The 12,327-nt window shown below is 55.9% G+C and overlaps 1 long non-coding RNA gene across 7 annotated transcripts in view; it reads left to right on the top strand.

The window, feature by feature from the left end:
* LOC128900986 (uncharacterized) overlaps window positions 1-12,327 on the top strand; it is a 68,213-nt gene that overhangs the window by 42,490 nt on the left and 13,396 nt on the right. For 6 of the 7 annotated variants that reach the window (XR_008463398.1, XR_008463393.1, XR_008463396.1 and 3 more), the window contains exons 1-5: window positions 2,681-3,008; window positions 3,506-3,642; window positions 8,206-8,385; window positions 8,566-8,647; window positions 10,248-10,354. This is a non-coding gene — a long non-coding RNA (uncharacterized LOC128900986). Of the gene's footprint in view, window positions 1-2,680; window positions 3,009-3,505; window positions 3,643-8,205; window positions 8,386-8,565; window positions 8,648-10,247; window positions 10,355-12,327 lie in introns of those variants that run through there. The other variant, XR_008463395.1, reaches the window with a different exon arrangement.

The raw sequence follows: 12,327 nt of genomic DNA, 5'->3' as shown, positions 1-12,327 counted from the left end.
TATCCCCTCATCCCCCAGCCCCTACTGAGGGTTGTCCCCACCCAGGTGTAGGACCCTGCACTTGGCCCTGTTGAGCTTCACGAGGTTTGCTCGGGCCCAGCTCTCCAGCTCGTCCAGGGCCCTGCTGCACAAGGCGATGGATGTAAATGCACGCTCTGTGCTATTTAAGCGGTGGGAAGAGGGAAGAGTCTCTTTGAATATTTACGTTAGAGACTAGGAAATTTAATCAGCAATATTAACAAGTGAAGAACCCTGCTGAGGTTCCCAGTGAATAAAAAGGTTTTGACAGAGGAAAAGAATAACTTGACAGTAGCCGAGAGGGAACTTAGAGTAAAATTGCTTCAAAGGCACTTAGTGCAAAGAGGTGCAGCAGAGATGCAGCTTCCTTTGCGGTGCCTTTAAATGAAAACCTGCCGGGCATTGCTGTTGGTCTCAAGGTCCTGACTGCCCTGCGGGAAGAGGGCAGGCGTGGAGGCGCGTGCTGCGTGTCGGTGCCGTGTCCTGGGCGTGCAGAGCATCTGGGATGCCAATGGCTTTCGCCGGGTGCTGCACGTCAACCTCCGTACCGCCGGCACGGGGGCTCTCCGAGCAGGGCAGCGTGTCGCCGTACCGAGATGGTGAGGGGACTGGGACACCTCTCTGATGAGGAAAGGCTGAGGGATTTGGGGCTTTTTAGGCTGGAAAAAAGGTGACCGAGGGGGGATCTTATCAACGCCTATAAATACTTCAAGGGCGGGTGTCAGGAGGATGGGGCCGGGCTCTTCTCAGCGGTGCCTGGTGACAGGACAAGGGGTAACGGGCACAAACTTGACCATGGGAAGTTCCATCTCAACGCCAGGAGGAACTTCTTTGCTGTGGGGGTGGCAGAGCCCTGGCCCAGGCTGCCCAGAGAGGTGGTGGGGTCTCCATCTCCGGTGACATCCCAACCCCCCCTGGACGCATTCCTGTGCCCCCTGCTCTGGGTGACCCTGCTCTGGCAGGGGCTGGGACCGGGTGATCTCCAGAGGGCCCTTCCAACCACCACCATCCTGTGGTTCTGTGATTCTGTACCACTTACCGCCACGTTGGACTTTCTCCACGCGTGCTCTGTGCTTCGGGGGGCGCACGGGGCGTTGGTAGGTGCGATTTTTCATGAGGCCTGTGGAGGATGAAGAGCGCGTGCGGCTCGAGTGTTGTACAACCGGGCGCTGTGGCGCGACCTATATGTGAATACCAGCGAGACCAGGGCCCACGGTGCAGACGTTGGAGGGCTGATGGTATCCGCCGCAGCCGCAGTTCCAACGGCAAAGGCGCTGACCTCCTGGGGAAGCATGCGGATTGTCAGATGCGTGTTGTCCATCACTGCCTGCGCTCGGGATAGGACAACACGTGGGACAACACAGCCCGTGGCTAGGCGCTGTGCCCCCAGCACTGTGTGGAGCTCATTTTCCGAGGTGCTTTCCAAGAGTAGCCACAGAAAGCCCTTAAAGTTACAAACCAGCTGATGGAGGTTGACGTGCTGGAGATGCGGACATCTCCAAACTCATCCGAATGGAGCTGCCCCCTGGCTAGAAGATCTCTCTCTGTTCAATTACCAGCGCAGGTACATAATAGTTCCTGACATCTCCATTTCGTCAGGGAATTGCATCCTGCGCAAGAGACCAAGCAGAAATTTTCATCTCAGGTCTGGCGAGACGGAACCTGAGCCCAGACTTTCCCGGCGCGCAATGGTCGGTGGAGGGAAGAACCGCCTTTCTTCACTGATGCTCATCCCGTTCTCAAGGTCTCCGTAAAATGTTTCTGCTTCAGCAGAACCACGGGTTTTGCCTGAATTTGCACAGCATCGACGCTGTGTTTTTACCCGTGTGCAGGATACGCGCTTGCTCTGCGTGTCAGGAGCAGGACCTCGGAGTATCTCAGCAGCCACAGCATCATCCAGAAGTCCCAAATTGCCTTCTCCCCCCAAGAAGTGAACCATGGGCTTCACCTTTAGCCCGGAGGTGCTTATCAACAAACACGCAAAAGAATAAAAATGGGGCAGAATGCTTGTGCACATCATAGACTTTTAAATAGCCTTTAACTCAATCTGCTACTCAGAGCTGAACGTTAAATGGCTACAAATGGAACCGGTGGGAAAACGCGACCTCATTAAACGTGGGCACCATCCGTCTCAGGCTGGACGCAAACGAACCACATGCAGCTAGGACTTCAAGCAAAAAAGAAATAAAAAAAAACCCCAAAAAGCAACGCACAAGGAATAAGAGAGGGATGGAGTCTCAGCCCAGCAACGGTCATCGTCTCTGGTACATCAGTTCCTCCCTGTCCCTGCCGGGGCCGTCTCCCTCAACCACACGAGATTCTTGGGTCAGCCTGGGAAAAACCAAAACCAATATTTTAGAAAAAGCCCCAAACCAACCGAAACAGTACCTTTTTTTTTAAATTTTTTTATTATTACAGAGGCAGAGAGATTAAACATATCCTAAATTATACATACATGAGGCTCGTTACGAACACATCAGGGAGCTTTGGGCTGGCTGTAAAAACATTCCAAGGGAAAGCTTTGCAAGTTTGTATGCAGTAAAGAAACCACTGGATAGATTTAAAAAAACCCCAAAACCCAGTAAAACTGCTGCTAAAACTGCTCAGCGGCAGAACTCTGCTCCTTCTCCGATTTGGGACCGAAGGCTGAGGTCCGGCTTTAGCAGCAGCCAGACGGAGCGAACGAAAACCCGGGAGAAATATTGCCTCTACCCTCCGCGGGCTGAGAGGCGGGGGGGGGGGGGGCGAATAAAAGCTCCGTGGCTGGAACTCCTCCCTCCCTCCTCCTCTTGGATTCAGCCAGCAAAGCGAACGGCTCTGTATAAAAGGAGGGAAAAATCTTTGATATACGAAACCGCAGGTAAACGGGGCACGGGCAAAGGCAGTCCCAGGGTGCCACGGCACAGAACTGGCTGGGATACCTGCCGACATCTGGCTAGCGGGCACCGAGCCGCCCCGACTTGGAAAACTACAGCAGATTACCAAATGAGGTAGGATTTAACGCGAAGATTTCTCTTTCTTACGCTCTTCCTATGTGGTTTTACTGGTTTATGTAAGGTGGTGCGATTTCGTGCCTGGACAAGGCGAATATACGTCCCGAACACCACACACAATTGCTGCGTGGACGTGACCGCGGGTTGCGAATGCGGGCAAGACGCTGAGACCCGCCTGAGGAAGACATCAGGAAGCAAATCCCAAATAGGCGAGAGCTGTTCCCAGCGGCCGTAGGAGATATATCCCTGCAGAAAGAAGGAATTCCCGGCTGTGGGGCGGGAGGCTGGAGGCAGGAGAGCTTCATCGCACGGAGCATCCTGCTGCTGAGCCGGCAGAGGATGCTGCAGAGGTTCATCCCTGAACCTGTGCTGGGTGAAGGCCGTAAATACCTTTGACTTGTGTGGTTGGCTGGGGTTTGGGGTTTTTTGACATTGGCATTCCAGTAACTAAGCTGAATAATGTGCGTCCCCCCGCTCGTGTGTTACCGTTACAGGAAGGGGTTTCTTCGTGACTCATCCCCGTTTCATCCCCTCTGAACGCTTGTGAAAAATACAGCGGACGCGTGCAGAGAGGTGAAGGCTCTTGCATTCCTCATTGGAGGAGGGATTCCTCTTGCCAAGAGTAGACAAGGTAAGTGTAGGTGCCTTACGATTCCTTCAGAATTGGGAGCTCTGCAGAGACGTGCAGTTTGCAGATGAGGAAAGCCATCATCACTCACCCAGCCGAGGTTGTCTATGTGTGTGCTGGGTGTCTGAACACTCTTCTGCAGTCAATGGAGACACAGTCAATGCAGCTGCTGGAGTCTGGAGAGTGATTCAGCCCAGAAAATACAATGTCTGCTTTGGCCTGACCTGATGACCCACCTGGAGCACTGCGTCCAGCCCTGGAGCCCTCAGCACAAGGACACGGAGCTGTTGGAGCGGGGCCGGAGGAGGCCATGAAGATGCTCCAGGGGCTGGAGCCCCTCTGCTGGGAGGACAGGCTGAGAGAGCTGGGGGGGTTCAGCCTGGAGAAGAGAAGGCTCCGGGGAGACCTTGGAGCCCCTTCCAGTCCCTCAAGGGGCTCCAGGAAAGCTGGGGAGGGGCTGTTTGCAAGGGCACGGAGCGACAGGACGAGGGGCAATGGTTTAAACTAGAGCGGGGCAGGTTTAGTTCAGCCATTAGGATGAAGTTCTTTCCACTGAGGGTGGTGGGACACTGGTCCCATCCCTGGAGACATCCAAGGCCAGGCTGGATGAGGCTCTGAGCAACCTCATCTAGTTGACGATGTCCCTGCTCACTGCAGGGGGTTGGACTGGGTGGCCTTTGGAGGTCCCTTCCAACCCCACACGTTCTGTGGTTCTATAATTTTTGTCCACTGGTGAGGGGTGAGGATTCAGGCCTGACAGTTTGAGTAGCTAAGGCTGAAATAACCCAGGATATCCAAGACATCCCCTAGGTCAGTATGGACACAACTTCCCGGAGACCTTCCGGACAAGCTGCTGGAGGGATGTAGCGTTGCTCACGATGCCAGACCCTGGACAGACAGCTCTTCTTCTGCACCTACGTTACGTGCAGTGCTCCCTCTTCTGCACCGTCTCAACTCACTTGTGCGGTCTGTTAAGTGGAAGGCTCTGGAGTCTGCAGCTGATGCCCATCCCTTATCAACGTTATAAATCCCAGAATCCCAGACTAGCAGGGGTTGGAAGGTACCTCTGGAGGTCATCCCATCCAACCCCCTGCTGGGGGGTCACCTGCAGGGTCACCCAGAGCAGGTGGCACAGGAACGCGTCCAGGCGGGTTTGGAATGTCTCCGGAGACGGAGACCCCACCACCTGACTAGATCTTGGGGGGCGATTTGTTCATGGTAAGGTTGATGTCTGGGGCTCAGCTGCTCACGCTGAAGCTTTTGATGCTGAGATGCTCTGGACTATCCCGCCTGGCCTGCAGCGATCTCCGAAGGTGTACAGTGCATCTCCTGTGGTATCCCAGCACTTCCAACGAAAGCCCGACTGGGCTGTTACTATGCTCAGCTGATATTTATGCCTGGCCCCAAACGCTGTGTGTTCTGCTGAAACCCCGGGAGCGGAGCAATAACCACAACAACGTGCTTCATTGACTCCAATCTCACGCGTCGGAGTCCATCAGAAATTCTGGAGAATGTGGACTTGCGGTACCGCAACGGCATCAGCAACAAACTGCGCCCAAAGCGGGAAAAAAAAGGGGTTTATTTCAAAATTCATGCTCCAAGCTGGTGGAGCGTGCTCTGCCATGGTACATCTGAGCTTGAGGTGCTGTAACAGATAAGGATTGATTCCTCCTCTCGGAGCGTCTCGGTCAATCCCAGCTGCCACCAGCCCTCTGGAGCGGGGCACACCGTCTCCTTCTGCCTTCCCAGCGGCGCAGCGCCCACCCTTGGGTGGGGTCAATCCGACCATAAAGGGTTTTTTTCTCTCTTTTTGGTGGTTCCCCTTGGCACTCCAAAGAGGCTGGATTGGTAGGAGCTGCGTGTCGCCCTGCTCCGCGGGACGGGTGAGCTCTCCCCTCAAGGCCCAGAGCTAATGAGTGACTGATTTCCTCCTCCTGAGTCACTTTTTGGATCCCGTTTCCTTTCTCTTTTCGGAAGCTGCTTTCTAAAGGGCTTGGCCAACTGCGGAAAATCCACCCAACCTGATGTCTGACCCCATTCAGATGGCACACTGGCGCGGAGACGGGACTGACGTGAGCGCGCGTCGCCCCGAGAGCGTGCTGGTTACCATGCCCTCCGAGCGGTGCCGGGGGCCTTGGCTTCGTCGCATTAGCAATCCAGGTCAGTTGTAAAATGAATGCTGATTCCGCCGCCCTATAAAACATCTGAGCGTGGGGGGGGGGGGGGGGGTGTGTGCACACACGCGAGCGCCTGGGAGTGATCCTGTGTCCCCCACGCTTTTTTCTCCGATGCGTTAAACACCGTCTCCTTTCCTAATAGACCGGAGCCGTGGGTCGACAGACGCTACTCAGCGTCTCCCCTCCCCGCTTTTCATCAGGTTCCCTAAGAGCGTTGCACGCAGGTGCCAAGGTGCAAGGTCTATTAAGAGAGGATCACGCGAGGAGAACCGAGACATAGAGTTTGGCTGTTTACGACTCTTCCTTTCGCTGAGGTCGAGCGCTTCTTGAATGGCGGGTGTGTAGTGATCCAGTTAAGGATGGCCCTGCTCACTGCAGGGGGGTTGGGCTGGATGGCCTTGAAAGGTCCCTTCCAACCCAACACATTCTCTGATGCCATGATTCTCGTGGCACCAACACACACGCGCGTTCCCCCTCTGGAAGCTCCTACCGTCATGGTGCAGGGGCAAGAAGGGGGTGGAGACGCACACGATCGTTGCGTTGGGAAGAGGTCAATGCTTGCTCCGCGTAGGCTCCGGTTCTCCCGGTGAACCTTCCTCCTGCACAGACTTCCGTCTAGCACGACACGTCACCCGTACCTCGTAATTGAAGCTCAGGGCTTTAGAAAAGACCAAGGATTTCTGCGGGGACCATCTCTGTTTCCGTGGGGAGCATCCCTGTCTCTGGCCTGGGAGCCCAGACTGGCTGGCGAAAAAGTGCTGTTTGGCCCCAAAAATGTGTCAGGGGCTGCTTGTAGCCGCTTGACGTTGTCCCTTTTTGGAAGCTGAGAGTGACAGCCTGACAGTCCTGCGAAGCGGTCGCCTGTCTGGAGGAATTAAGGGCGATTATGTATTTATGTATTTCTCCCAGGAATAACAGGAATACGAGCACTGGCGCAGACTCCCTCCCACGTGGAAGCGGTTAACTCGGCAGTCTCCGCGGAGGAAAGCCATGCGTTGTCATCGGCATTCCTGTTCTGCATTTTAAAAGCGACAGGAAGATGTTTCCCGATAACGAGGGATAATGAAATACTTTCCGCTCCTCGAGTAAGGGGGCGGGATGTGAAGTGGCAATCGTTAAAGAGGAACTTCTCTGACCGCCCCCCCACTCCGTTAGGGAGCTTAAACCCGGCACCAGCAAAAGGGATCAGCTGGGGAGTTCTCCCAACAATTATCGCTGAACTGCCTTAAAGGGCTGTCCCAGTCCATCTGCATTCCCGCACACCTCCGGTCCTCGCCTTCCTCGCGCGCGTCAGCCGTTCGCAGTCTCTCTGGTGTATAGATGTGATTACATTTCTGTAACTAATTTGGCAGCCTGTGTTCAAACTCTCAGTCTTCTGGAGCGCTGAGAGCACCGCGGCCCCGCGTTCGCGGAGCGGCAGATGGCAGCGATTCACAGCCGCCGCGGTGACACGGGGACCTCTGCTCTGGTCTCAGCCCTCAGCATTCCGGGCGGTTTTCCTTCTGGATGGTGGCGTAGGTCCAGGTGTCCAGATGAACAGAGGGTTTGAGGTTCAGATACCTGCTGCCATCAGCCCTCACCCCATTTCACACCCCTGCCAGGGAGAGCTGCTGATCCCTCTCTGTGGATGCAGCGGGGAGATGTGTTCACTGGGAATTCCCCAGGAGACCTGTGAAGATTTGGGGAGGGATCCAGACGAGTGAGTTGGAGCTGTTGGAGTGGGGCCAGGGGAGGCCCCGGAGATGCTGGGAGGGCTGGAGCCCCTCTGCTGTGGGGACAGGCTGAGAGAGCTGGGGGGGTTCAGCCTGGAGAAGAGAAGGCTCCGCGGAGACCTTGGAGCCCCTTCCAGTCCCTCAAGGGGCTCCGGGAAAGCTGGGGAGGGGCTGTTTGCAAGGGCACGGAGCGACAGGACGAGGGGCAATGGCTTTAAACTAGAGCGGGGCAGGTTTAGATCAGCCATGAGGAAGAAGTTCTTTCCACTGAGGGTGGTGGGACACTGGCCCAGGGTGCCCAGAGAGGGGGTGGAGGCCCCATCCCTGGAGACATCCAAGGCCAGGCTGGATGAGGCTCTGAGCAACCTCATCTACTTGACGATGTCCCTGCTTTAAAGGACTGGGTGGCCTTGAGAGGTCCCTTCCAACCCAACACATTCTGTGATTCTATGAACTTTCTACGCTGGGTCACTTAGTGAAAAAACAACCAAAAAATCCCCCACCCCTCTCTGCCCTAGCTATTTGAGATCATTTGAACCCCGTGATTTGAATAGTACAGAATTCCCCAGCCCAAAAGCGTTTTAGAAAATTTAAATGGATTTAGGCTTCATCGTTTCCACCTCTGAGAGTATACGCGGCGCGGCACAGAAATGAACAATTGTCGTGCTTCCCGGCAGGGCGATCCCAGGGCTGCTGTAACGCTGTCACCTCTGACGCTGCGCGGCGTTAACATCTCACGGCGGGTGCGAACCGCGCTGACACCGCGGCTTGCGTTCCAGCCCGGGGGGAAACCGGCCGCGGCGATGTCGACAGTCAGCTCCCGGCACCTCGCGCCGTCGGAGCAGCGCCGAGGGCAGGTCAGTGTGAAAAGTTTCCTGAACCCCCCAGGGAGGGATTTTCACCAGGTTGAAGGAGGAAAAAAGCTTTGGATTAAGCGCATCCAGTGCACCCGCAGGGAAGCACAAATGCCTCCAGGCACTCCCTTTCTTATTTGTTTATCCGAGCCTTGCCTTTACTCACCGTTGGGTTTTTTTTAGGGGAGCGTAGCTGTGCGCAGAGGGAACAGTTCTTTGGAAAACGTGAGATGCTGACAACTAATTATTCGTCCTTCACCAACAGGTATTCTTAGATTGAGTCCAAAATGATCCAAATCGCTAAGGAATGCACTGTGCTTTGCTGGGCATACAGCAGAGCGCCCGCAGGTGCTTGGAAAACTGCTTTTTTTGTCCTCTCTTTCACCGTTTCGCTCTCAAGGGACTCCCCAGCTTGGTGCTTCGCGCTTTGCTGAAGCTGTCCCAGAGCGCTCAGAGTGGTGGTTTTTAACAGTTTCCACCAATAAAAGCAGCTCCCTTTTCTCCTGCTTGCATTTTTTTCTTTTTTTTTTTTCCCCTGCCTGCGCTCTTCTGCTTTCTCCTGGCGGCGGCTGCTCTCTGGGTACGTGGTGTGGTCTCGCCGGTGAAAACCTTTGGAGCAGGACGTGCTGCCTGGGCTGGTGGGAGGTGTCCCTGCCCGGGGCAGGGGATTGGAACTGGATGATCTTTAAGGTCCCTTCCAACCCGAACCATTCTGGGATTCTATGACCCCTGAATTGCCGCTGCTGCTTGTGAGGACCAACGTCCCCAGCAGGGCCTGAAAGACGTGCCTGGAGCAAGCAGCAGAGAGACGCAGGGGTGTAAACCTGAACGGCTCCAGGGAGCGGTGGGTGAAAAGCTGGACGTGAGCCGGCAACGCGCGCTCGCAGCCCAGAGGCCAGTTGTATCCTGGGCTGCATCAAAAGAAGCGTGGGCAGCAGATCCAGAGAGGGGATTCTGCCCCTCTGCTCCGCTCAGTGAGACCCCACCTGGAGCCCTGCGTCCAGCCCTGGAGCCCTCAGCACAAGAAGGACACGGAGCTGTTGGAGCGGGGCCAGAGGAGGCCATGGAGATGCTGGGAGGGCTGGAGCCCCTCTGCTGTGAGGACAGGCTGAGAGAGCTGGGGGGGGTCAGCCTGGAGAAGAGAAGGCTCCGCGGAGACCTTGGAGCCCCTTCCAGGCCCTCAAGGGGCTCCAGGAAAGCTGGGGAGGGGCGGTTTGCAAGGGCACGGAGCGACAGGACGAGGGGCAACGGCTTTAAACTAGAGCGGGGCAGGGTTAGATCAGCCATGAGGAAGAAGTTCTTTCCACTGAGGGTGGTGGGACACTGGCCCAGGGTGCCCAGAGAGGGGGTGGAGGCCCCATCCCTGGAGACGTCCAAGGCCAGGCTGGATGAGGCTCTGAGCAACCTCATCTAGTTGACGATGTCCCTGCTCGCTGCAGGGGGTCGGACTGGTTGGCCTTTGGAGGTCCCTTCCAACCCAACACGTTCTATGAGTGCTGTCACCAGGGGCCATTCGAAGGGATTTCTTCCATTTCTTTAAATTTTAGGGGTTGGAGAAACACAGCGAAGAGGCGTCAGTCTCCTCACCGGCGCAGCTCAGCTGACACAGGCCAGGAGACTGTTGCGTTTTACATACAGTGTTTTTTCTGAATCAAACTGTGCACTCATCAGAAAACGGACCTTGCCGTTTGATGTGTGTTGGAAAGTGCCACGTACGTTTATTGTGCTGTATAAATAAAACATAATAATGCTGAGACTTGAGGACTCCCCTGGAGTCATTCAGAAGGGAGGCAGAGGGCCAGTGAATGAATTTGGACAAGATTCAGAAAAGAGAAAGAGTTGTTTGTTGGGTGTTTTTTTAACAGAAAAAAAACCCAAGACCGAGCCTTTCCTGCCGCAGAAATGGGTCCTGAGACGCCAAAAGACGGGAGTAAGCAAGGAGCCAGACCCTGTGGGTGATGAACGGCAAGAGGTATGCACTGGATGGGGTTTTTCTGCCTAAAAACGTGTCTCTCTCTGTGTGGGTGGCCCCGGGCTGCTTTTGGAGTTGAGGGTGCCGGCTTATTTCTGCTCGAAGCCGACATCTGTACTGGGGAGGGAGGGGACGCGACTGGCTCACTGGTATCCCCCCATGCCATCTGGCCACCAACAGAGGGATGGTGACCATCGACAGTAGGGCGATGCTCTAGTGGCCCTCCCAGTCTGGCACTGGGGACATTTTGTCCATGCCGGAGCCTGTGGCACCTCCCGCCATGGGTGGCTGTGTCCTGTGACAGCACTTGGTGACATGCTGGGAGCGAGAAGACACTCTGGTTGCTCCAGCTGACCCTGCTTTGAGCAGGGGAGTTTGACTCGGCGATCTCCAGGGGTGCCCTGGGTCTGTTGGTCAGCACAGGGACGGGAGCAGAAGCCGGTGCCAGGGGTCAGAGATACAGAGAGAGGAGGGGAGGGAATGAGCAGGTGGCAGCTCCAACGCTTGCGTGGGGAGCACGCCTTCGGGCGGAGAGTGAAAAGGTGGTCAGTGGTAACACCTAAAGCTCCCGGTGGCCCCGCTACGGCAGAGAAACCTCTCGAAGTCATAGAATCCCAGAATGGTTCGGGTTGGAAGGGACCTTAAAGATCATCTAGTTCCAAGCCCCCTGCCCTGGGGACACCTCCCACCAGCCCAGGCTGCTCCAAGCCCCGTCCAACCTGGCCTTGAACCCCTCCAGGGATGGGGCAGCCACAGCTTCTCTGGGCAACCTGGGCCAGGGGCTCACCCCCCTCACAGCCAAGAATTTCTGCCTCACATCTCATCTCAATCTCCCCTCTTCCAGTGGAAAACCCTTCCCCCTCGTCCCATGGCTCCCCTCCCTGCTCCAGAGTCCCTCCCCAGCTTTCCCGGAGCCCCTTGAGGGACTGGAAGGGGCTGGAAGGTCTCCCCGGAGCCTTCTCTTCTCCAGGCTGAACCCCCCCAGCTCTCTCAGCCTGTCCCCACAGCAGAGGGGCTCCAGCCCTTTGCCGTTAAGGACCAGACTTTCCATAGGGCACAGCACTTTTTGGGTGCCTGGCGAGGTCTTCTGCGAGTCTGACATCAGCTCCCTGTGCGGAAGATTTGCATTTTCAGCTCGGAGCCGTTTTCACGCTCGGGCCCAGGCTGCCCTCTCACTTCAGTCGCGCCCCTTCTCTCCAGCTTAGCGGAATCTGTGCCGATGGGGCGTGTTAATGCAAAACTTCCCTGCCTGTTTGCACCTTTTCCTGGAGCAAATCCAAGGCCGCTGCAAACACAAAGGGACTCATCACTCTCCAGCTGTCTGCAGACAGCAAACCAAGAGCCATGTTTGACAGTGAGGGATAATTACCTTGCCAGCCTTGCTTTATCCGCATTTCAAATTCAGAAGGGAGATAAAGCCCCGTTACCGATGGCTCAGGCAAGGATCCCATCGAGAAGAGCATCCAGTGCAGCTGGAAGCTCCCTCATCCTGGGAGAGATGCGCTCGTGGCAGCCAGGGGGAGGGATGGGAGGCACTGCACGCCGTCTCCCCGCCGCGGGGTGTCCGCTGCGTCTGGTCCTTCCTCTCTGGTTCCTTCCTCCCCAGGGGCTGCGTTTGGTTACCAAGGGCCCCGTGATGCTGGAGGTGCCCAACCAAAACCTGGCATGGCGAACCCTGCCCAGCCCGAGGAACAGCGTCCTGAAGCCGAGCCTGTGCCAATGTATTTTCCTCATCCTTCCCACCTCTTTAATTAAATTAGCTTGAACATGAGGGGTTGCCTGACCCTTATTGGGTTAAACGAGCCAGTCGCCATGGCAACCTGCTTCTCGGAAGGTCTGACATCTTGCTGTCTCTCCTCCAAACCCTTCTGCGTTCCTCACATCTGATCCCTCTTCGCACATGGGTTTTAAAGGCACGAAGTCAGGGTTGCATCCGGGCCGGGCTGTTATTTCAGCGCCATTTCCTAACGCTG

This window comes from Rissa tridactyla, chromosome 23, assembly GCF_028500815.1.
Source record: "Rissa tridactyla isolate bRisTri1 chromosome 23, bRisTri1.patW.cur.20221130, whole genome shotgun sequence".
Lineage (NCBI taxonomy): Eukaryota > Metazoa > Chordata > Aves > Charadriiformes > Laridae > Rissa > Rissa tridactyla.
The sequence above is the reverse complement of the archived record's forward strand: the minus strand, read 5'-3'. Positions and strand labels throughout refer to the sequence as shown.